The 25,189-nt window shown below is 42.1% G+C and overlaps 1 protein-coding gene and 1 non-coding gene across 35 annotated transcripts in view; one reads left to right on the top strand and one right to left on the bottom strand.

Moving 5' to 3' along the window:
* The window catches only part of PTPRD (protein tyrosine phosphatase receptor type D), a 1,471,303-nt gene that overhangs the window by 129,580 nt on the left and 1,316,534 nt on the right, over window positions 1–25,189 (top strand). The gene's annotated exons all lie outside the window — the stretch shown is intronic.
* Window positions 16,864–16,945, bottom strand: TRNAS-CGA (transfer RNA serine (anticodon CGA)). Its single transcript has one exon. It is a non-coding gene; the product is annotated as a tRNA-Ser (tRNA).

Below are 25,189 nucleotides of genomic sequence, written 5' to 3'. Positions count from 1 at the left end.
AAGAATGATTGCATGCATGAATATGAACAGATTCACTGACCTAATACTCAAGAAAGAAGCCACTTGAATTCAAATAATGCAGCGAAGGCGTAGATTAGTTAACCATGTAATCCATACTAAGTGTTATGGGCCATTTATTGGGAGCTTATAGCAATGTGCGAGAATATTACCTTCGTATGATATACCTTAAATTAGAAATGAAACATTGATTCACAATTGGAAGACTATTTGGAATGTAGCTGATCACTTGAAGAATTTCATTATCCTCTTCTTTCAGTATTTACTCGCAGTCTATAAGAGGTACTTTAAAGTACTTCTGTTCACAGTTGATCAGTCACATTAATGGATGCTTGGTGTAAGATTGTTTCAGATTTCCTTAGTTAATGGCACATATTAAGACACTTTGACCTACCAGCTTAGTTAACATATCATCTAAAATAAATGAAGCTGACTCTCTTTAAGTGAAACTAAAAATTTGTGCGACTCGGCAGCCATTCACCAATGATTGCAGTATTCGAAATAACAGTGTTTTAAGGGAATGATTAGGAAATTGTACAGACACAGTGGTCTATTCACAGTCATTTACAACCACCTAATGGAATAAAAATGAACTCTAATGCTATGTTTTGTCATTCAGTTCTACTTATCAACCACATGGAATTTTATAACACAGCAATAAAATAGTTTTATGTAGGGGGTGCCCAGTGGTGCATCAAGACATCTGTATGTCTTTCCTGCTTGGCAGCTGAACAACGACTCAAAGGTGAATTAATATGCCAGGTGTGCTGTAACACAGAAAGAATAGGAGTTTCTTTTGGTCAGACATGTTCAAACTGCTACGTTTTACCTGTTACTCAAAACTTCCAAGAATCTGGCACATCCACCAAGTAGGCCAATTCTGTCTGGCCTGGGGTGCCTGGCAGAAAAATGTAGTCAATGACTGAACCACGAATCACGAGGCTGTGTTTATAAATAGAGATGAGCGAACACTGTTCGGATCAGCCGATCTGAACAGCACACTCCCATAGAAATGAATGGAAGCACCTGTGACGCTGACTTTGCCAGCGGCCGGCCGGCGTCACAGGTGCTTCCATTCATTTCTATGGGAGCGTGCTGTTCAGATCGGCTGATCCGAACAGTGTTCGCTCATCTCTATTTATAAACTACCCTCTTGTACAAGGGACACAATGCAGGTGCTCAAAAAGCTCGACAATTGCCGTCTTGGTCTAGGTGAATTCTTTGTCACCTTTGATGCTGAAAGTCTTTACATTAGCAGTAGTCAGGAATTGGGTTGTGCTGCAGTAAAATATTTTTTTTTTTATTACAAGATGCTAATTATAGCTCAGTTAGGCTCAATTGTGTTCTTATAGTACAAAAAAGAAAAAGACATGGCCCGCACATCCCAATCTCATACATTGAGCTAGTGCTTCTCATCAAATTCTACAATACTGAACAAGAGGTTATTAGTATACATATTGATCAAGATATATAAGCCCTCTAGCCACTTCAAGGGGACCTCTTTCTAGTGGGTCCCTACTCTACTGGGTGTGGCAATAGCAATATTTATTTGTATAGTCCTCAGATTTTTGCTGACCAGTAACTACTTCCTGTTTGAAGGCTGTGTCTTCCTTCAGCCCCAGGGAATGGCAATAGCATAGCTTGTGTGTCCACTTCTGCCAATTTGTACTCTGAGTTATAGCGTCACTCAGGTGCCATTTCTAGATATTCTTATCAAATATAGCTTCAGATCTTTATAGAAAGGATATAGTGACTAATAGTTTTATAGACGCGAGAAGCACACATTTATAGTATCCAGAACATTTCAGGGAATCTCTGGTCTGGGAGAAATTGCTCTTATTTTGGGGATTTCAAAGAATTATCTCAGGACCTAAAATATAAAAGGGAGACACTATTCTTAATGAGTCATTAAAAAGGCATATAATTATTTGCCGCAAACAGATAGAACAAGAGTTCTGATGCCCAAAATCAAAAATACAGTAATGGATAAGATTCAGTTTATCACTTCATTCAAAATGGGACTTTAGCAATATACTGTTGGAGAACCCTGATCTGAAAAGATATCTCAATCCTCACATTTCAGCAGGATATAGAAAGTCGAATATGATTGCTAACCACTTAGTCCATAGCCATTTTACTTGTTGCCATTGTGCAATGGGTGTTGATTAGAGATGAGCGAACAGTAAATTGTTTGATATTAGATATTCGTTTTGAGTAGCCCCTCAATATTCGACTACTCGAATCAAATATTGAACCCTATTATAGTCTATGGGGGGGAAATGCTCGTTTCAGGGGTAGGCAACATTCGAACAAATTACACTTACCAAGTCCACGAGTGAGGGTCGGGCTGGATCCTCCGAGAAGTCTTCTCCGTGCAGCGTCCCCTCGGCATCTTCCGTCTCTGAATTCATTCTTGATATTCCTGATATTTCTGTCCATGACTTTCTGCATATAACCGTAGAAAAAGTTAAAGGTGTGTCTGTGTTGGTTTTGATTTATGTGCAGTCATACACATGCCACATTAGATTCACATCTGTGTTTGGTTTTCCATTCGGGGGTGTTGGAACCACCCAGAACAGAAACCTAATTTGCTTAAAAAAAGTGTTTACCAATGGAAACCCATGGACCCCATAGACTATAATGTGGTCCCTGTGGTTTCTGCTTGGTTTCCATCTGAAAGGGGGAGAGTGGAATGGAATCCTCGAACGCAGAACAATGGTGTGAAGCCAGCCTATGTTTACCGCTAACTTTGACCACATCTAGTACAGTATATATTTGTTTTACTAGCATAGTGGTTTGGCTGGAATCTATTTCAACATTAGACAATAGAACTAGATACTGGGCATTATAGCATACAGCCACCGTTTATCCATTTTATTTTCAGGTCATTGACCACAACTGTGATGTTTTGTTTGCAGCCACCAAACAAAAATTCACAGAAGCATGTGATGTCCTTGCTGATTGAAGTCAATTATACTGACCTTAAATCATTATGTCAGTAATTTGATATAACACAAACCACAGGGAGGGAGTATGCACACAGGCAGTGTGTGTGTCCAATGATTTCATTCCAGTGGAGAGTGGAGCAAGGAAGGGTATAAAAAGAGTGAGAGTGGCAAGATGAAACATTTATCGACAGATTTACTGAATGTAAATAACATGATACAAAAAGCATCAAGTAAAATAAAGTCAAGCAAATGGTGCACAAGGAAACAGTAAGTATTTAGTACTGCTATGGATGTATTTGTCCAACATTTTTGAAAGTTGGATAACCTCTTTAATTGTTGTTGGTTAGGTAATAAACTGGCACACTCTTTAGCCAAGCACTTGAGAGTCGACACAACCAAACAGAGAATTTCGTAAATATATAATTCTCAGGAGATTAAATTAATGTACTCTAAGAGTATTGTAGACACCTTGGCAGAGATCTACTCTTTCCTTTTATTTATTATGTATTCCTTTTTACTATTTACATAAGGATCCTTACACTGCTCAGTATTAGCTGTCTATTCTACACTCCTTTTTGGAAAACCTACCATTACCTGCCATTTGTCCATCCCAGGTGAATAGTCCCGATAACATTAGAAGAAGTACAAAGGGCAATTACTACTTTAAAATTCCAACAAGTCCCCTGGGTCTGATAGCCTAACAAACATTATAAAGCACCACAAACACTGCAAACAGTTAGCCCCCTAACTTTTTACAAACCTTCAAACACATACTGCTATATTTTCTGCTCCTTGTGCTGGAGGCAGAGATGTGTTTAACAGAATGGATTGTAAATACTTGAGTGTAAGTCTTCTAGAAGTTTTTTTTTTCCTTTAAAGGAATCTTGCACTCCATCCTCTGTATTTTATATTACTAATGAAACAAGCCAGGGAAGCCCCCTTTCCCCATTACTATTTGTCATGAAACCACTCCTCTGGATCAACTGTGCGCAACCTGTAAGATGAATTTCCTTATCAAGGAGAAATGGAGCTATCCGTAACTTAGGCATAACCCTTACCTATTAGCAATCTTAAGCAGGTTTAATTGTAATGGCCTTCTCCATACTATTACAAAGATACACATATATTTTCACATACACATTAAAATTCAAATCTCTTGGACAGGTTGAATTGTGGTTATAAAAATGATCTTTGGAGTCTCTACTAAAACTCCTATGCCATAAAGGTAAGCCTGGATGCCTGTGAATCTTTTCATATTATTGCATGGCCATTTTAGACCAATTGAGGCTGGTGATTGATTTTTCAAAGCCCCAGGTGAAACCCAAGGGTTTGGAAACTACTCAAGTTTTTTTTTTTTTTTTTTATATAGGGTCCATTTTTCACTTGCAATCTGAATATAAAATATTTGTTGTAAAAATTATTTATATTTATGTAGACTTACCCATGCAGGGCATCTCGTGTCCATAGTCTGTATTAGGGAATATACTGTAAATATCATAGAGGTCTGCTCCCTGATTGGGATCCCTTTCTATTGTCCATATCGAAAAGAGTTTATGTATTGTCCTCCATGGCTGGTGCAATGAAAATGTGTTGCTATCAGCAGCTTTCTCAGCTATAATAGGTGACCACTAAAAATCTATGTGTTTCTATACAAGTCACAGATAAAATCATTCAGGGCTGGGTTGACGTACACTAGAATAGGTAGACCAAAAATACACTAGGATATGTAGGCCATAAAAGATTATGTCCTTCTAACACAACATAAGTCTGGGGCTCTACTGTCATATACATGCATGGCAAATTAGTGAGATGGTAGTTGCTGGTGTACAAAGAAATATGAAGGCCCTAGTGTGACAAGTTTGATATTGTTTGTTCTAGCATCTCATTGAATGTCTTCCACAGATTCCATTTTACTATCTATGTAAGCAAAATGGAAGCTCACATACAACTATGTAGCACAATGGATGGGGACTGTTGAGCCAAACACAGAGGGGGGTTTCATGTTAAAACTGCCACTCTATGCCGGTCTTAAACCATGTCCTTACTGATGCTAGGTCTGAATTATTAAGAGGCTCTGATCCCTTAATAATTCACGTGGACTCCCGTGCACCAAAATTGAAATAAATGCAGTCAAGAACTAGCAAAAGTTTTAGGAATAGCTTATTCCCGCTTTCTGGTGTGTTATAGTAGATTTGTCAGGCTGAGGCATCCACAAGTGTCCCAGAAATGTGGCATAAGAGTGGTTTAGTAAATCCCCCCTCCTTCCAAAGTTGAATTGGTGATTGGTGATGTACTGATCTTTTTATTGGGTGAGTTTGTCAGATTTTTTTCTTTCACTGTATATGGTGTGTTCCACAGACATGAGCTCTGGGGACCCCAAAATCTTGGAACATTTGGGTCTATTGAGGCATAAGGAGTGCAACTGCTACTTTAAGGCTGGGATCCCTGTTGTGAAAACACATCTTTTGTCGGGGGTGGAAACAAAAAAAAAAAAAAATGCTGTGTTTTACATTACCTGCAAAGTGGATGTGTTTTTGGCTAATCCCACCAATGCATTGCAGAAAGAAATTTGCAGCCAATAAACTTGCGTTTTTTTTCTGAAAATCGCGGTATATCAATTATACCTATGGAAATGCTGCCGTTTTCTGTAAAATAGGGACAGAAAGTCTGCAGAGGAAAACTCTTTGGACTTTCAGTGAAAAACACTGCGGAAAAAGACATGATGCATTTCTGCCATGTTTTTTTACCACACCATTTTTTTTGCTAGGTGTGGCCTTAACCTAAATCCTCTTTTTTTATCTTCTGTATCTGACCATAACTGACCAAGAAGTTACATTTTGGACATTTTTTAAGCTTCTCAGACCATAATCTTCATATTGTGTATTACCTTATTATTGATAATAGAATTTCTTACAATGTTATTTCCATTTTGGTATTCAGTTTTCTTTTTAGATGAATCCATTAAGGATGATTGTATCTTCAGCAGAACACTAAGATATGCATTTGGTTCATCCGACGTTTAAAGAGATTTCGGCTGAATGTACACAATAGCAAAATGTATAAAACATAGTTTATTTTTGTGAAATGCTTCATAATGCGGAATAAATCCCTTTCCGAATTCCTAGAAACTAGGAAAACATTTTATACAGTTTAAGTAACCTATCGGGCAAGGAAGTTTTTTTTATTATTTGATTGTAAAAGTGTAAGTATTATTTCTCTTCTAAAGTAGGAGGAATGCCTTTTTAAAGTTTGTACGATTATATGAACCATAAGTGTCCCCTTTAATGAGGTTGTGAAGTTTAATGGAACCTAAACCACCCACCATCTTCAATACTAAGGCACAGTGGCTGCCATACAGAGGTAAAGAAGACTTTAGTTCAGGTTGACCATGGGGGCAAGTCTCTACAGCAGCGAGTAGTCTGTGCTAAATAGATATCATCTGATCTATTACAGGTGGTCACACTCACACATAACTCTGTTAGAGCCTTGGACTCTCTGCCATAGACCTGCACTGTGATTTTGTCTAGTACAGGAAATATAGTGTGCAACAGAGAAGGAAAGAGGAGGTTAGTGTTTTGGATGGGAGGACCTTAATTTATAACCATTTAGTTAGTAAGTTATTCAATAGGAATACACTACACACCACATTTTCAAACAGTGGGGGCATTTTTTTTTCTACTGGAGTAATTTTTTAAATTGAGCGTTTTTAGATGTCTCATATGTCAATTTAAAGTCAAGTAAATTACTAACTTTAATGGATTCAGAATTTTAAAACCGATATCCAGGCCAATGGCAAAAATTTTATAGTGAATCTTTTGAGGATCCCACTGGGTCTGTCCCCACTGGACCCATGACCATGACATTGCACCCAGTGATTGCATAATTGGATTGCTGATCGGGGTGGCAAACACAATGAAAAACCTGTATATGTAACCATCATATTGACTGTGGCATCTAAGTGGTTAAATGGTCTAAAAAGTGTTTCAACCGATCTTAGCTATTTCAGGAGGATGGTAGCTTTTTGTCATGGCTGACATCCCATCCCAATGGCATAGATTTGGCTCCTCAGGAATTTGGGAACTGGGAGAATAGTTTCTCGGATAGTTCCCTGCAAGATTCTCCTTGTCTGGCTGGCTAGATTTACTAGACTCTCCCTATACACAAATGGTGGTTCAAAGTTAAACATGGCTAGTTCTTGGAATATTATTTCACACTTCTAGCAGTATCTCTTGACAGAGTCCCTTTAAACATAGTAACTATATAAGTTTACTGTTCACCTTCTTTTGTAAAATAATATGTTATTTTTTGAACATAAACCAGTGATACATTGACAAGTTAGCTTTCTTGAACTTCAATTGAAACTCTGCTTACATGTTTGCTACAACGGAGTTAGTATTCAGGGGTGCCGATGCTGGAAATGTTTTTATTTAATCTAGCGCTATTGTGTATCATAAAGAAACTCACCTTATGCCAAAGCTTCAGTCAATATCTAAGGATGGTTTCCTTCATAGGCCGCTGCTTTGAAAATGTAAAATCAGGTCACAGGACAGTGGGTGGCTGGATCTTAGCGCCATCTTTATTCAAGTAATTTTATAATACTAATAGATAAATCACTGTAAAGTACCTACAGATGTACAAATGTCATGTTAGGAAAATGCCATTCTTTGAATGTTTGAAAAGATAAGAGTCAATTCTATTGGGTGCATGTGTTGCCAATGGGGAGAGGGGGTAAGTTGCTGCTTGATATATCTGGCGTTGAATTTCCTCTTTAAAGAACATTAAATAAGATGTTAAAATTCCCCTAAAATTCATCAGAGCTGAAATACTGATGGCTATTCTTTTATGGGTATGGAGAATTTAACAATAGTTTTCCCCTATTCTTGTTTTTTAAATGTTTAGAGAATCTTCTAAAATTTGTATCAGGTCTACAGAGAAAACACCAATTATAGCCATAGCAGATATAGGATATTGCAGTTATGTGCTATTCAAGTGAATGGAGTTGAATAAGAATATCAAAAGTGGGAGATACTGTATTTAAAGGGATTTTATCCTTAGAATGCCCTTTTGTAACTAAGTACACGTAGGAATAGCCTTAAAAAAAGTTATTATTCTCTTACCTTTATTATTCTGATCCGCGCTGCTGCTCCTGAGAAATATCATCTTTCTTCCATATTTAATTGAGTTTTCAGACAGGACTGGGGGCCTTCCCCCTGCACTTAAACAGCACAGGGGGCATCCCCTGTGCTGTCCAAAAACTCTCCAGCGATGTCTCCATCTTCTTCTCTGGACCGCCTCTTCTTCCTCATCACCTTCGTGTCTTCATCCAAAGCTCCACATGTCCGTCGGCCATTTTCCTGTGGTTGAATGGGAAAGGGAACAGGAATGGGAAAGGGAACAGGAAAATGACTCATGGACATGTGCAGTCGGTACTTTTGGATGAAGACATGAAGGTGAAAAGTAGGTCCGGAAAAGAAGATGGAGATGTTGCTGGAGAGTTTTCAGACAGCACAGGGGACATCAGGGGACTCAGTTACATATGGAAGAAAGAAGTTATTTCTCAGGAGCAGCAGCGCGGATCAGAGTAATAAAGGTAAGAGAAGAATAGCCTTTCTTAAGGCTATTCCTATGTGTACTTAGTTAAAAAAGGGAATTCTAATGATAGATCCCTTTAAATAAAACCCTTTAAAAATATTATGTAAGCATAATCCATTGAGAAAATGGAACATGAATAAGTAAACGCAAGCCAAATGTACATATATGATCTGGAATCTTTCATTCCATTGTTTTTATTAGTGCCTGTCATCCATAAAATATGCTAGGCTAAGAGTCAGACAAACAAATGTTCTGTCAGTTCCCGTTTCCCCCTAAATCTGTATTTAATTCAGTATATGTAAACATGTTTTATAAGAGAATCATTTCATGTCTTGTGAATGCACCTTGTTATGTATTATTTTATAATCCTTTTGTGTAGCTTCAATTCGATTTTTGTATTCTTTTCGCTCCAGAACCTCTTCTGATGCATATCTAATCTGCCTCTTTATTGAGATGTATTTAAAAAGCAATTACTGTCTATTTAAATTTACATTGGTTTTCTTTTTTATAGCAATAATCATTTATAGACTTTTGTGTTCTGCAAGTGAAGAAATTATTTTTGACTTGACTGCTTAGATACTTGCATTCATTCAGCACTTCCTTCCTCATTACAGATTTCTCAGCTCAGAGTATGGAAGGTGTCATTAAATTATGTAGCTGTCTAATCAAGAAGGTGCAAAAATTTTAATTAAGGTAATGTCAGGCAGGATTAATTATTCATACGTATAAAAACACGTCTTATATGGAGTGTGATATAGCTTTAACAGTTCCAGGGCTAAAAATGAATGTGTTGAAGACAATTTTACAACTGCATAACATATAGATTTGCCTTTAAGCAAGCAGCAGGAATGTATGTGAAGGATATTATTAAACCATAAAATGAGTACAGGTTCTGTACGTTCTACTGTTCCATATTCAAAACGCAAATTGCAATGGATTTTTATAGTGAAATGTTCCCTTCTACTGGGACACAGGAAACTGCTAACTAATCAAATATTTTGTGATCTAATGATGCCTTTAGGGATTGATGTAATACATGGCAAATTGCTCCGGGATGGGAAATTCATATAGTCACTTAGTCATTTTGTTGACAAAAGATTTGGGGGGTCAGTTGCTCATACGGTAATGTAAAAATGGCTTTTATTACTGTTATGTATCAATATTTATTGAATGTTCCATTAGATACTCAGAGATCTATACATTTGTCTATTGTTCATCTGTCTCTGTCTTAATGGATCACAAAAGATGCGCTATAAGACAGGAAGACACAGAACAGGGGTTGGTGTAATTAAGAAGGAAGGATTCATTTCTCATTCATCTTTGCTGACTTTGTTTGACATAGTGTATTACTTATAGGTCATCTCTTTTCAATGTAGTTTCACCCATAACATATTATTTATTTATTTATTTATTTATTTATGGGGGGGGGGGGGGGGGCAGATGAACTGCATTTTCTTAGTTTTTGCTGTTTTTTCTTTAGGCATTAGGCAAAACTGCAGTGAACAGGTATTACTGTTTGTTGGTATCTAAGGGGTCATCTCCTTTCTAGTATTGCTGGCTTGTCCTTAGGCATTAGGCACAGTGAAACAGTATCAGGTGGAAACCTGACGAAATGCAACATGTATGAAACGATCGTCACTTTATATTTTGTTCCATCATACTTCATTCCCGCGCCTGAGTGCTGTATTTTTTAAGAAGATGAAATGAAGTTTGTTGAGTTTTATATCCGTTGGTGGGTGAGTGTCCTGTTCCTTTACGTATTTTTACAGTCCTGCAGTACCTGCACTTGCCACTATGGTTTGTATGGTGAGTGAGCAGCACGGATTGCATATGTAAACATAACCACGTGCCACCCTATCTCAATAGAGGTGATCTGCATGGGTCCCAGGTATTGGGGTCCCAGAAGATCTAATATTGATGCTAGAAACCAGATCACTACTAAATTTCAGAATGCACTGCATTTGTGACTTTTTGTGCATTACCATACTTTTTTAAAAGAACTGCATCAAATATATAATGTATTTTTACTAACAAAGCCACACAAAATTTCTGTTTAAAATGCATTATGACTTGAATCTGTGTTCGGTATTCCATTCAGGGAGTCTGCTTAGGGACCCCCCAAATGATAACCTATATGCATTAAAAAAGAAAAGTGCTACTTGTAGTACTTTTTCTCTCCACATGATTTGTGCAGACATCAAGCGGAAACCACACATACCCTATTACAGTCAATGGGGTCCATGTGGTTTCTTAGCTAATGGCTTTTTAACACGTATAGGTTTCTGTTCAGGGGGTCCCCAAGTGGACTTCCTGAACAGAATCCCAACCACAGATGTGAACCAACTGGGGGTAAGTTCTTAAAGTTTTAATGGGTAGTTCACTATTAAACATTCCTGTTTGTAATAGTAGAGTCTTATGAGAATAAACAGATTATATTACTAGGATCCATAGCAATACATTGAAATTACTGTAACTCCAAGTTTTCAGTTTCTCTGCAGCACCACCAAAAGGGAAATACAGAATTACATAGCACCCTTTAAACTGAGCATGTTTTCTGTGTAATACATGGATGGCTAATTGGGCTCCTGAAATGCGTCAGGAGGCTGTGGAAAAAAGCCAGTGATTTATAGTACCAGCAAAGTGAATGAGATTATGGCTAATCCCATCCACACATTGCAGAAAAAAAAAAAAAAAACTGCTGCAGAAAAGCGGCATTTTCAAAAATGCCTACCTTTTTGAAAATTGATGCATATCAATTATACCTGCAGAAATGTTGGCATTTGCCCATAGATTTAATAAGAGATTGAAATCCATAAAGAAAAATTCAGCAAAAACGCAATGAAAAACACTGTGGAGGTTGCAGCCGCACGTTGCAAATAAGTTATGGTTACAGTCACATTCGCTTTACAGTCACTACAAAGTGAATCCCATCCACACATTAAAGAAGAATACGAGCAGCTGTGATTTCCAAAAACACTGTGGTGTCAGAAATCGCAGCATGTCTGGAGAACACACGGTGGCTCAGTGGTTAGCACTGCAGCCTTACAATACTGGAGTCCTGGTGTTCAAATCCCGCCAAGGGCAAAAAAAACCTTGCAAGGAGTTTATATGTTCTCCCTGTGTTTGCATTGATTTTTATCCCATATTCCAAAAAGACATACTGATAGGGAAAAATGTACGTTGTGAGCTCTATGTGGGGCTCACAATCTACATTAAAAAAAAAAAAAATTGCAGCATCTCAATTATACCAACGGGAATGCCGTTGATATAATGGAAGCAGAAAGTCAGCAGAGGAAATCTTAAAAAGTGCTGCATGAAAAATGTGTTTCTGCCCTGTTTTTTCACGGCCTTAGCTGGAAGAAAACACAGTACATTTCCATTGTGTTTCTTTCTGCTGCGTTTCGATAACTTGGAGTCTCAGCCTTAATGTTACTGCAAGTTGTGCAATGTTAAAATGACTGACCCTTCAATATACAGGAATATTTGTGCTTGGATTACTACTGAGCGAGACCCTCAACAGCAACCGAGTGATTATGAAGATAATCTTGTTTCCCTTAGTCCTAACAGCGGCACAATGTGGGGTATTTCTGCCCCTGTGTGCTGGTAGGACAGGCGGATATTTAATTAGCCAATCAAATGCGTGGCAGGCCCTATAAGAGGGCACAAGAACCTCCCCTCTGCGTGTAAATACAAAAGTACCTCCATTACATTTATATACAGTTTTATACATAAGATATGATTCCCAGGGTGGGAAATCTTGTGCCGCTGTTAGGACTAAGGGAAACAAGATTATCTTCATAATCACTCGTTCCCTGTCGTCCTCAACAGCGGCACAATGTGGGGATATAGCAAGCAGGTCCCCAAGATGGGTGGGACAAACCCATGACCGATCTTAAACTGGTCTGGGCAAAGGCAGTGGAATCTGCCACTTGGTCCTTCAGGCGGTAATGCCGAATGAAGGTGGATTCAGATGCCCAAGAGGCAGCTGCATATATTTGGTCCACAGACAAAGCACTTCTTTCCCCGAGAAGTGGACACTGCCCTGGTTGAATGGGCATGAAGGAAAGATGGAGCCGACAGCCCTTGGGCTGGGATATTGTAGCTTTGGCGGCTTTGGCGCCCTTGTTTTTCCCCGTGTAGCTGACCAACAGGTTTTCAGTCCACCTAAAGGGGCGAGTGCGCTGCAAGTAGATCTGCAGGCATCTAACCACATCCAGCTTGTGCCATCTTTCTTCTTCAGCAGAAGAAGGGAACGGAAAAAATACTGGAAGGGAAATCAGTTGGTTCCTGTTTACAGCAGATGGCACCTTGGGACGAAACCCAGGGAGGAACCTAAGCTGTACATGGTCAGAGAAAAAGGTGGTATATGGCTCCTCAGCGGACAAAGCTTGTAGTTCACTAACGCGTTTGGCAGGTGTGACTGCCAATAGCAGCGCCATTTTGCCGGTTAGCGACTTGAGGGAGACCTCTTCCAGAGGTTCAAATGGCTGGCCACATAGGGCGTTCAGGACCGGAATAAGGTCCCATTGGTGGACAGGGGTGTTTACCACCGGTCTCAGCCTAGTTGCCCCTTTAATAAAGGTGCTCACTAAAGGATCCTGAGACAAACGCCTCCCCAGATAGGCGGACAGGGCCGCTACGTGTACCTTGAGTGTGGCCGCAGCAAGACCTCTGTCTAGTCCGTCTTGAAGGAAGTCCAGGATCGCCTCCGTAGGGGGATCGGTGGAGTCCACTTGATGCTGCAGACACCAGGCATTAAAGATGTTACCTATTCGACGGTAGTTCCTGTTAGTCGAATCTGCTCTGGCGCTGGATAGGGTCTTCAAGACGGCTTGTGACAGTCCTCTATTTCTCAATAGGGACTGGTCAACCTCCAGGCTGTCAGGTTGAGTCTCCTCAGATCCTGGCATCTCAGCTCTCCTTGGGTTACCAGGTCTGGGAGTGGGGGAAGCCTCCAATATATGCCCTGACTCATTTGTATGAGCTGAGCAAACCAAGCCCTTTTTGGCCAGAACGGGATTATGGCTATTCCCGAGGCTTGGTCCTGTCTTATTTTTATCAATACCTTCGGTATGATTGGAATTGGAGGGAATATGTAAAACAGCCTGAACCTCCATGGGATGGACAGGGCATCCAACGCCAAGGGATTGTCCTCCTGGTACAGAAAGCAGAAGGTCCCCACCTTGGCGTTGAGTCGGGTAGCCATAAGATCGACCTCCGGGAGACCTCATCTCTGGACGATCTGTTGAAATACGTCTGGATTGAGAGACCATTCTCCTGATACGGTAATACCCTGACTCAGCTGATCCGCTACTATGTTCAGGGAGCCCTTTATGTGAACAGCGGATAACTGGACCAGATTCTTCTCCGCCTAGGCAAATATGAGATTCGTCTCTCTCAGCAAGGTTGGTGACCTGGTGCCCCCTTGTTTGTTTATATAGACTACCACCGTCATATTGTCTGACCGGTTTTTGACAGACTTGCCTTTCAATTCTGGGGCAAAGTGTACTAGGGCCAGGTACACTGCTCTGAGTTCCTTGAGATTGGATGACCCCAGCTCCGGACATCTCCATCATCCTTGTACAGTTTTGTCTTGACAATGGGCTCCCCATCCCCACTGGGATGCATCTGTTGTCAACAGGGTCCACACTGTCGGGACCGTGGACCTTCCGTCTTTCAGGTGTATCCACCATCTGAGGGAAAGACGGGTAGCGGGAGAAAGGCAGATCTTCTTGTGCAATCCCCGTGGAGACCTGTTCCAGGTTCTCAACACTTCCATCTGCAGGGGACGCAAATGCCATAAAGTCCAAGGCACCGCCCTGGCCGAGGATGACATCAGGCCCAGGACTCTCATGGCGGTCCGGATGGTTACCTGCCGAGTGCGCAATAGGAATCGTGCACTGGCTTGGATTCTTTCCTTCCTTGGACTGGAGAGGAAGATCTGCATCGCTTCTGAATCCACTATAAATCCGAGGAATTTTCTTCAGGTGGATGGAACGATTTCGGACTTCTCCCAATTGATAATCCTAACTCCTGTAGGAAGTTGATGGCAAGGTTGAGCTGCTGGAGGAGGGCAGCAGGAGACTGAGCTTTCAGTAGCCAGTCGTCTAGATAAGGGACGATGAAAAGACCCTGAAGTCTGAGGGCCACGGCGACCGGAGAAATCACCTTGGTGAATACCAGTGGGGCGGATGTGCCGAATGGCAGAGCTGTGAATTGATAGTGCTCCCTGTGGCCGGCCATAGCGACGGCAATCCTGAGGAACTTCCTGTGGAAATGAGCAATGGGGACATGTAGATAGGCGTCCTTCAAATCGAGGTTAACCATCACCTCTCCTGGCTGAAGAAACACAGCCACGGAATCCACGGTTTCCATTCGAAATGACCTCTTCCTGATAAACCGATTGAGGTACCTCAGATCTATTATCATCCTCCAGCCCCCGGTGAACTTGGGGACCAGAAAGACGGGGGAGTAGACTCCCAGACCGAGGTCTGAGGCTGGTACCTTCTCCAGGGCGCCCTTGGTAACATATTCGGCAACCAAGGCTTCTAGACTGGCCTGCTGAGAAGGTGGAAGAGTTTGGGTGGAAACGAACCGATCTGGAGGTGGAAGATGAAAGTCGATGTGATACCCGTGTTGTATGATCTTCAACACCCATGGGTCTTGGATATGGGTGAACCATGCTCTGGAAAAGGAGGAAAGACGTCCTCCCAGGAAGGGGGGCCACAGGGAGCTGCCCCACGTCAAAACTCAGGCTTCCTCTTGGTGTCCTCCTTGGAAGCGCCACGACCAGCTCCCCTAGGGCGATATCTAAAACGCCGTTGTTGGGAAGGGCGTCTATAATTAGAGGAAGAACCTCTGCCTCTAGAGGGAGCACGTCTGCCCCTGGATGCTTGAGGTAGGGACCTTCCCCTACCTTCAGCTAATCCCTCCATAATGGCATCTAAGCTTTGGCCAGACACCCTTCCCGGCTCAAAGGGGAGAGCACAGAGTGCTGCTTTAGACGCAAAATCTGCCCGCCAAGGCTTTAGCCAAAGGGGTCTACGGGCCGCAGTAGACAATGCCATAGATTTGGCGGAGATTTTTAATTGATGGCAGGAGGATTCCGCCAAATAATCTGCAGCCCTATGAACTCTTTTCATAGAGGCCAGAATCTCATCTCTGTCTACGCCCAAGTCTATATCCCGCTCCAAGGCGGCTAAGCGGTTGCGCAAAAAGTCACCAACCATAGAGGAGGCTATGGCCACAGAGGCTTGCGCGGAGGAAGCTGAGTAGACCTTCTTCAGAACGGAGTCCGCCCTACGATCCAGAGGGTCCTGAAGATTTGAACCATCTTCCAAGGGCACCAGGGTTCTGCGGGACAGCTTTGCTACGGCCAAATCCACCTTCGGGGGAGGCCCCCAGGAATCCCACTGGGTAGTGTTAATAGGAAACAAACTCTTGAAGATCCTGGAAAGCGAATGTCCTTTCTCTGGCTGTTTCCACTGCTGCGCCATAAGGTCGGTCAGCGTGGCGTCCGCATGGAAGGCAATATGTCCCCCAGAGGCAGACGTGGAGGCTTCCCCGTCAACATCTCGGCCCACTGTAGACCGGATGGACTTCAGCAGCCTGCCCGTTTGTTCATAATGGAACGCAGTTCTGCTGGAATAACTGAGTCGTCCTCGGAGGAATCATCCTCTGCCACCCGCAGGTGTTACAAGGGGGGGGGGGGGAGAGACGAGGAACGGAGCTCAGAGCATGGTCTCCTGGTGAGCTGAGACAAGGTGCAATGGATCCCTTTGAGGGAATCATCCTGCAAAACAAAAAGGAGAGTACAAGCAAGGGAAAAACTATTTACCCAAGCGATGCCCAACCTCACCATCTCCTTGACCCATGCCATCATATCTCTGGGAGAGGGCTCCACAGGTGGAGGACCTCTGCACCCGCGACAACGGGCCCACTCATAGCCTGAAAATAGGCAAGTTATAGGACCAGTAGTACCCCGCAGGGCACAACCTTTCAAGCCGCTACCTACCATCAGGGAGCGGTGTGTCGCAATCGAAGCAGGAAAGATGTTTCCTCTTGGAAGAGGTTTTCCTCCTACCATCCCCAGGAGGGGTAGTAGAGGATGACATATCCTACAGAGAGAGATAATAGACCATGCAACACTGTCACCATGACATCATACCAGCTTTTAAAAAAAGGGTAAATCTTACCAGGTCCTGTAGACCGGACAGAGAGGTGACTTGGCGCCCAACGTGCGACCCGAACCCACGACCTTGAGATTAAGAGTCTCATGCTCTACCGACTGAGCTAGCCGGGCTGGCGCTGTGAACAGGATCTGAACCTGTGCGGGGAGACCCCATTGGATTTCGAGTCCAAAACCTTAACCACTCGGCCATCACAGCCGGTTCCCAATAAAGTTTGCAAACTGGAAAAGAGTTCAAGATCAATGAACACCACAATCGCACGCCTTCAGCAGATACTGCAGGAAGGTCTCTGACACCAGGCCAGCCAGCCTCTTAATTCTGGCCGGCTGGAAGTGGGCGGAGCCACAATCAAAGCAGGTGAGGCAACCTGCCCAGACAACTAACCCTGTAATCAGGGGTCTGCAAAGATATACATTCCCCCCCACCAAGAGGCCCTTAACACGGGCACTTACCCCCACATCTCCCCGTCTTTTCCAGCCTTTAATAAGGCCTGAATCTTCCCTGAGTGAGCGGCCGCCAGCGCCAGGCCGTTGCCATGGCGCTATGATACTTCTGGCGAAACCGGAAATGCGCGCTTACAGCGGCCGGCGGGGAACAGGATACACAACAGTGTGGTTCCACCCGCCGGCAGTCCACGCGGCCACCAGAGGCGGCATACTGAGTCCCCGGACTCTCACCAAAATGTCAGGTAAGTCACAAGGAGCAGGGGAAGCGGAGGAGAGGGGGGGCAGGGGGGATAGAGGGGGGTAGCCACACATGGCTAACAAGCACCTTCTCCCCGCAGGGCACAGAAGGTGACAAGAAGAAAACAACCGCTCAGGAGGTGAGTGATCCTGCTGAGCTTCTCAAAGAGGACACAAGTCCTCCCACCTGTCCTCTGTCCACACAGGACAGAAAAAAACACGCAGAGGGGAGGTTCTTGTGCCCTCTTATAGGGCCTGCCACGCATTTGATTGGCTAATTAAATATCCGCCTGTCCTACCAGCACACAGGGGCAGAAATACCCCACATTGTGCCGCTGTTGAGGACGACAGGGAACATGTATTAGTGTTGTTTGGTTTAAATGCTTTCAGTTGTAAACTCAGTCTTAAGTATGGTTATGGTCCAGGTGGTTAAAAAATCTACCTGCATAATATTTGTGGAAATCCTAAAAAAAAACCCAAATATATATCTTTATATTCCAATACTTTTATGCTACTTACATAGCAGAAGAGATAAAATTGCTTTGTAAATATAGACTTTCAGACACCACTGGAGCATCCAAAGATGGTTGCAGTGTGACATAGTGATAACTAGAGATGAGCGAACAGTGTTCTATCGAACACATGTTCGATCGGATATCACGCTGTTCGCCATGTTCGAATCGAATCGAACACCGTGTGGTAAAGTGCGCCATTACTCAATTCCCCTCCCACCTTCCCTGGCGCTTTGTTTGCACCAATAACAGCGCAGGGGAGGTGGGACAGGAACTACGACAACGTGGGTATTGAAAAAAATTGGAAAAAGTCATTGGCTGCCGAAATCAGGTGACCCCCATTTTAGACGAATAGTGGATTTCAAATCCGGGTCATATGAGAATGTGAACTTTGTGACTATGAGACAGGGATAGCTGTACAGGCAGGGATAGCTAGGGATAACCTTTATTTATGTGGGAATGTTATTAAAAATAACTTTTTGGGGCTGTATCGGGTGTGTAATTGTGTTTTTTGTGAGATAAACTTTTTTCCCATAGGAATGCATTGAGCAGCGTTGATTGGCCGAATGAGATACAGAAGACGTGCAGAGACTCAGCAGTGTTGAGCCAGTTCTGCTCAACTACACCGTGTGCCGGTCAGCACTGCTGTGCGAGCTCGGCACACACTCAGCTCTGCATCACTGCTGGCATTGGCCAGCGTTGATTGGCCAGTATACAGAATCAGTATACAGAATCAGCAGAGCTGAGTGTGTGCCGGTCTCTGCACAGCAGTGATGAGTGTGTGCACTCGCTCAGCTCGGCTGCATCACCGCTGGCATTGGCCAGCATTGATTGGCCAGTATACAGAATCAGTATACAGAATCAGCAGAGCTGAGTGTGTGCTGGTCTCTGCACAGCAGTAGTGAGTGTGTGCACTCGCTCAGCTCGGCTGCATCACCGCTGGCATTGGCCAGCGTTGATTGGCCAGTATACAGAATCAGTATACAGAATCAGCAGAGCTGAGTGTGTGCCGGTCTCTGCACAGCAGTGGTGAGTGTGTGCACTCGCTCAGCTCGGCTGCATCACCGCATACCCATAGGAATGCATTGGCCAGTCTCCAGCCAATCAGCGCTGGCTCTGCCGGAGGAGGCGGAGTCTAAGGTTGGACCTAAATGGAGACTGGTGTGGAGCGATCTTAGACTCCGCCTCCTCCGGCAGAGCCAGCGCTGATTGGCTGAATTCTGAAGACTGGCCAATCAACGCTGGCCAATGCATTCCTATGGGAAAAAGTTAGCTTGCGAAAATCACAAGCTGACAGGGATTTCCATGTAATAAAGTGACTTATATGCCCCCAGGCATGCTTCCCCTGCTGTCCCAGTGTCATTCCAGAGGTGTTGGCATCATTTCCTGGGGTGTCATAGTGGACTTGGTGACCCTCCAGAGACGGATTTGGGTTTCCCCCTTAACGAGTACATGTTCCCCATAGACTATAATGGGGTTCGAAACCCGTTCGAACAGTCGAACAGTGAGCGGCTGTTCGAATCGGATTTCGAACTTCGAACATTTGGGTGTTCGCTCATCTCTAGTGATAACCATATGTATACTCCATAACCATATGTATATTTGATGCGCTTAACCCCTTGGTGTTCGGCCGCTTACACGCATTCTTTATGGCGGGAAGCTATTCGATCGAATACTACTTGCTAATCTTTACATACAAACTCCTTGGCAGGATTTGAACACAAGATGCCCGTGCTGCCCATATATTTCAGACTTTTCAGACATTCCATTTTTCACCTCCATAATCCTGTTCTTTATAATCCAAGCCTTCTGTCCGCATGTACAGTCAGGCTGTAGAGGTGGTAGAGTACAAGATAGGAGAACACAGATGTCTGTATGGCTTGTGCTCTCTGTTATGAGGGTTATTCAACTTTATCTGTTCAAAGCATCGTCTGAATTCTTATAAGAAATCCATTATGGTCTAATGCAGTAAATAGTTCTGCAGACTGCTTCCTCTAAAAACCATAGTCTGACCTAGTTGCTTTTCACATTAAGCTTGGTATACTGTGCATTGGGTTAGTAATGATTAGAATAAAGGTTGCATAGAATTTAGATGCAATGTGGGGTATAAAATGCAATGCATAAAACTTGTGTGCTAATCTTTATACATGCCCATAGGCTTTTGCTATTTTAGCATAAATTATGGAAACTGACTACAGTATCTATGTAAATATAAATCTCAACATGCTTATTAGCCAACAACAGAGATAATTAACAATCAAGCCTTGGGTTTCACATCCAGAAATAATTTTATTTTAGACATAATGCACAAGTATTGCTTATGAATAGGATTGGCATATTGCAGTCATATGAGTGGAAACTAGAAAACATGTTTAGAATTATTGCAGTATCTACAGAGGCATCAACTTGTACAGATCAAAATAAAGCTGATGTATATCAGGGTTAGCAGTCAGCGGAAAGCGGCATATCTCTATTCAATAGATATAGTTAAGATAAATATACAGGCAAGGAAAATGAGGGATAATAAGAGTGACACAGTTAAGGTTATCCATACTGTTTTCACATTTTTCGTAAATATTTTTTTTTTCTAATCAAATAGCTATATTTAATAAGTGGATTAACCCTTGCTATGTATAAAGAAATCAATACAATTATGTAAGGTCCTAACAGTCATTATACAGCTTAGGCCCTTTTCACATCATATTAGCAATGTATAGAGATGAGCAAATTTTACAAAAATTCGATTTGGTAGCTTTGCCGAATTTTCGGATACAATTTGATTTGATCTGAATTCATTTTCGGCAACTATTTCCTAGCTGCAGAGAGCCTGTATAGTGGTGTAGAACACTGTGCCTTGCAGTTGTTTTTAATGATGTCCCACTCGGGGACCTGAACCAGCGATGCACTGCAATACATGTATGTTGCAGTCTACAGAGGAAGTCAGCCTATGCAGATACATAGTCTGACTTCCTTGCTTCTGGGCGGGATCAATCTGTTACTGTGGGCTATTAGAAGCCCGGGGTCACTGGCCAGACCCTGGGCTGCAGAAGATGCATATCGGCACCCCCAACTTCACCACAGGGGGTGCTGAGGGGGACATGAAGCATGGCAGAACCCCATGGACGCTGCGGTCATGTTTGAAAAATTAGCAGGTTTAGATGTCATATCTCAAATAGAGACAATTGTTTCACACTGACATGTAGTTCACCAGACTTAATCATCAGCAGCACTAGAGTGGGATGCATCAAAACGACTGACGTGTATGGCTCTCAATTTTGGTGTATGCCTCTTAATCATGCTGTATACCTCTAAATCATAGTGTATTCCTCTTAATCATGTTGTATGCCTCTCAATCATGGTGTATGCCTCTTAATCATGCTGTATACCTCTAAATCATAGTGTATTCCTCTTAATCATGTTGTATGCCTCTCAATCATGGTGTATGCCTCTTAATCATGCTGTATACCTCTAAATCATAGTGTATTCCTCTTAATCATGTTGTATGCCTCTCAATCATGCTGTATGCCTCTTAATCATGCTGTATACCTCTAAATCATAGTGTATTCCTCTTAATCATGTTGTATGCCTCTCAATCATGCTGTATGCCTCTTAATCATAAAATTGAGACTAGCTATGATATGGCATAGAGTTCACCTGATATTTTCACAAGTTTTTTGGTGTAAATAATTACATGGGCTGTGAACAGTGCCTAGTGCCCAAAAATAAAATTAAATCTGTGGACCAAATATACAGCTAAATTTAAATATTATCTAACACTCATTCATAAATGTTGGCAACATAAAGTTATTTTTTGTAGTAACTTACTGTCTAGTCCTTGCTTATGATAGTTTCTGTTCTAGGGTTTTCCTAGTCCTGCTGCCTGGCTCTTTCCTTTCAACTTGAGTCCTCTTAGATTGGTGAATAGGAGTGAATAGGAAGATAGGGCCTAGGACAGAAGGATACTGGTTAGCCTGGCTCTGTACCTAGATATCATCTCAGCCACCCAAAGTGTAAACCAAGGGTCCTCAAACTGCGGCCCGAGGGCCACATGTGGCCCGCCAAGCACTTCTGTCTGGCCCCGCCGACAACGCCGGCAGGCGTGCATTTATTATGAAGCTCCTGGGGAGCTCGGGCCAGGCCATGGAGCGCACTTCACTTTATCTATTGGAGGGCACCGCTCCCGATGTCTGTGCGACCTGCTCTGCCTCCGGCCCACTGTTTAAAAAGTTTGAGGACCCCTGGTGTAAACAATATATAAGAATAAACTGCCTACTTTCTTAAATACTCTACCAAGCATATAATGCTATCACATAGCCTGGATGAAATGCTGCATGATGAGTATCCATATGAAGGACAGTGAGGACGTGTACTGCACAATGCTCTAGTGAGCTGGAGGCCCACCTGGCTGAGGGGCCTATCAGGGGATTCACCTGTTCAAGTGCGGGCCTCTTCAAACTTGGCTGTGAAATTGTGTATTCTCCACTCTGTGCCTACTTGTAAGAAAAATGGCAAGTGTGGCACAAAATAGGGGAAAAATACACATTTACCTGCAAAAGTGAGTTTTCCCAAAAATATGTGAATTTTTTATGCCAGAAAACTGACATAAATTCAGTGATAGTTTCTTACCAATGTGTTTGACTACCTTTAGATTGTTGTTTGGTTTTATTAACATCGGTTGCTGACACTTATTTAGTGTTTGTGCCCATCTTAGATGTATAGCACGTCCACATTTACACATTTACGTTACATTTATAGCAGGAGAATAGTCGTATGAGCTGTTGCGTAAACTTTGTATATGATTATGCTTTTAAAAGCAAGTACTATGTATGCTAAAGACATAGTAAATGTAATGTATACACATAGAAATAGCTGAAAATATATAGCTATAGTATTTTCAAAAGCTCATCCCTTAAACTGCTGAGGTCTTCCACCTTACTTCAGTAAAGAATCTCATGTTTCAGCATTGCTCTTTACAATAGCCATATTACCCAACTACAAATTTAATGGAACAGAAAAGCTCATGAGGTTTTTTTCCCAGATCGTTCCAGTGCAGTAACTCTAAGTGGCAGATTTATCAATATTTAACCATGTCAAGCTGAGCTGTTCTTTATCAGAATGTGTAGCGTTAAGCCAACTCAAAGAATATATGTCTACTTCTTAGAGGGCAGATGACATTAAAAGCTTAATACAGTGTGTTATAACAGTATCGAAACCTAACTATCTTTATTGAAAAATCCTAAGTGAATGTGGAGACAAAATCCAGCAGGAATTCTATCCGTGCTTACAGGGATGACCCTTATTGGCATGATGATTATGGAATATATTGGGGAATTAAAGAGACCCCTATGAAACAATCAATATACCAGAAAGGTCAACAGGCCATGTTATAGGGCATGGATTGCTGTCTGACCTATGGTGCTTGGCCATTACCAGTCTCAGCCTTTCTATATTATATATACTGTAGTAGATTCACTGCTTGTGTAAATTGGGAAATTCCTAATGAAATGTACATGGTAATAAGTTTCAGAAATCTTGTCAGTTAGCTGTAAAGTATGTAAACTTTTAATTTCTAAATAGCATGTCCTTTCCATTTGATCCTTAAGTGCATATGAATGTCCAAAAAGGGTGTTCTCTACTCACAATCTCTACCAATGGATAAAGGGGAGAGCATCTATAAAAAAAATGACTTTTGCTTTATAGACACTTAACGCTACATTTCCTATATACCACAAAAAAGCAACCTGCAGAACTCCAACATTATTCTGAGCCTACAGTGCCCAGTGTGCTCCATTCACTTTTGTGAAAGTTTCATGAAAAATTGAACAATTGCGCATGCTGAAAGTTGTAGTTTCAAGAAATCAAAGTGCTGAAGATTGCTGATCACTGAGTTTTTCTAGCAACAAAATATGAAATCTGATATATCTAGTCATCTGATAGATGAGTTTGTTGCATTTAGAAATGCACTTAAGGCCGGGGTCCCACGGACCGGAAATGACGCAATTTGCCTGCAGCACAGATGCTGCAGGAAAAATTGCGGTGTTGTACAGTGCAGGCAAAGTGGATGGGATTCATGCGACTCCCATACCCACTTTGCGGAAAAGATTGCAGCGCAGACACACTGCGATTTGCAAAGCCGCTGCGGCTTTGCAAATCGCAGCATGTCAATTATATCTTTGGAAATACCGTAGAGGAAAACTCTGTGAACTTTCTCTTAAAAGCACTGCGGAAAGAACCGCAATGCGTTCACACAGCGGTTCTTCCCGCAGCGCTTTAGTGCTGCGGATATGGCCTGTGGGGCCTTAGCCTGATGTAGTATTAGATTTGGGATATCTATAGATAAGATCCATGGAAAACACTGACCAAAAAGGTTTGGTGCATCAGAAGTCACAGCCATTTACCAAACACCTTGCTTGTCTGTAAATCCTGACTACCATACCTGGTTCCACAGAGTTATCTTTTTTTATGTAGATTGTGAGCCCCATTTAGGGATCACAATGTACATTTTTTTTCCTATCAGTATATCTTTGTAGAATGGGAAGAAATCCACACAAACACGGGGAGAACATCCTTGCAGATGTTGTTCCTGGCAGGATTTGAACCCATGACTCCAGCACTGCAAGGCTGCAGTGCTAACCACTGAGCCACCGCCTTGCCCTGGGGAAGTGTCATTTTTGTGATCTTCTTCCATGATGCTATACCATGTTCTGGTCATGGTCAGCAGTTGTTAAAACCTATACCAGGGAGCTCATGAGTTAATTGGCCAACTTGTGGCTGTGTTATACTATTATAGAATTATAGTGAGCCAATAAGATGCCAATCCTTTCAGAGGTGGGCAAATGAAAGTACTAAAAAGAGGTACATACTGTAGAATAAATTCACAAACCAGTTTTCTAGATATTAACAAAAATTGCATATTGTAAAAATATTTCTTAAATAAGTAAAACGAATGAGAAGGGTTCACATTGGGTGACCATATAATGAACACCAATGAAATATGCATTTTCATTTGTTATCAAATATACCCATTGCCTCTCACTTTTTATTTGTGATTCTACTGCTGTGCTAAGATTATGATGGCACAGAAATAAAGACTTTACTCAACAGACATGAAGTATGGAAGGTAACAGACAACTGAGGAAAAATATCGCTACTTAAAGCAGTAATCCATCTGAAGCCTAAATACAAACCTGTTCCCTACGAAGTGTTGCAGTACATGGTATAAATAGCAGAAAGCTAAGCTATACCTA

This window comes from Leptodactylus fuscus, chromosome 1 (genome assembly GCF_031893055.1).
Source record: "Leptodactylus fuscus isolate aLepFus1 chromosome 1, aLepFus1.hap2, whole genome shotgun sequence".
Taxonomy (NCBI): domain Eukaryota; kingdom Metazoa; phylum Chordata; class Amphibia; order Anura; family Leptodactylidae; genus Leptodactylus; species Leptodactylus fuscus.
Note: the sequence above shows the minus strand (reverse complement) of the source record. Positions and strands in the feature narration are given on the sequence as shown.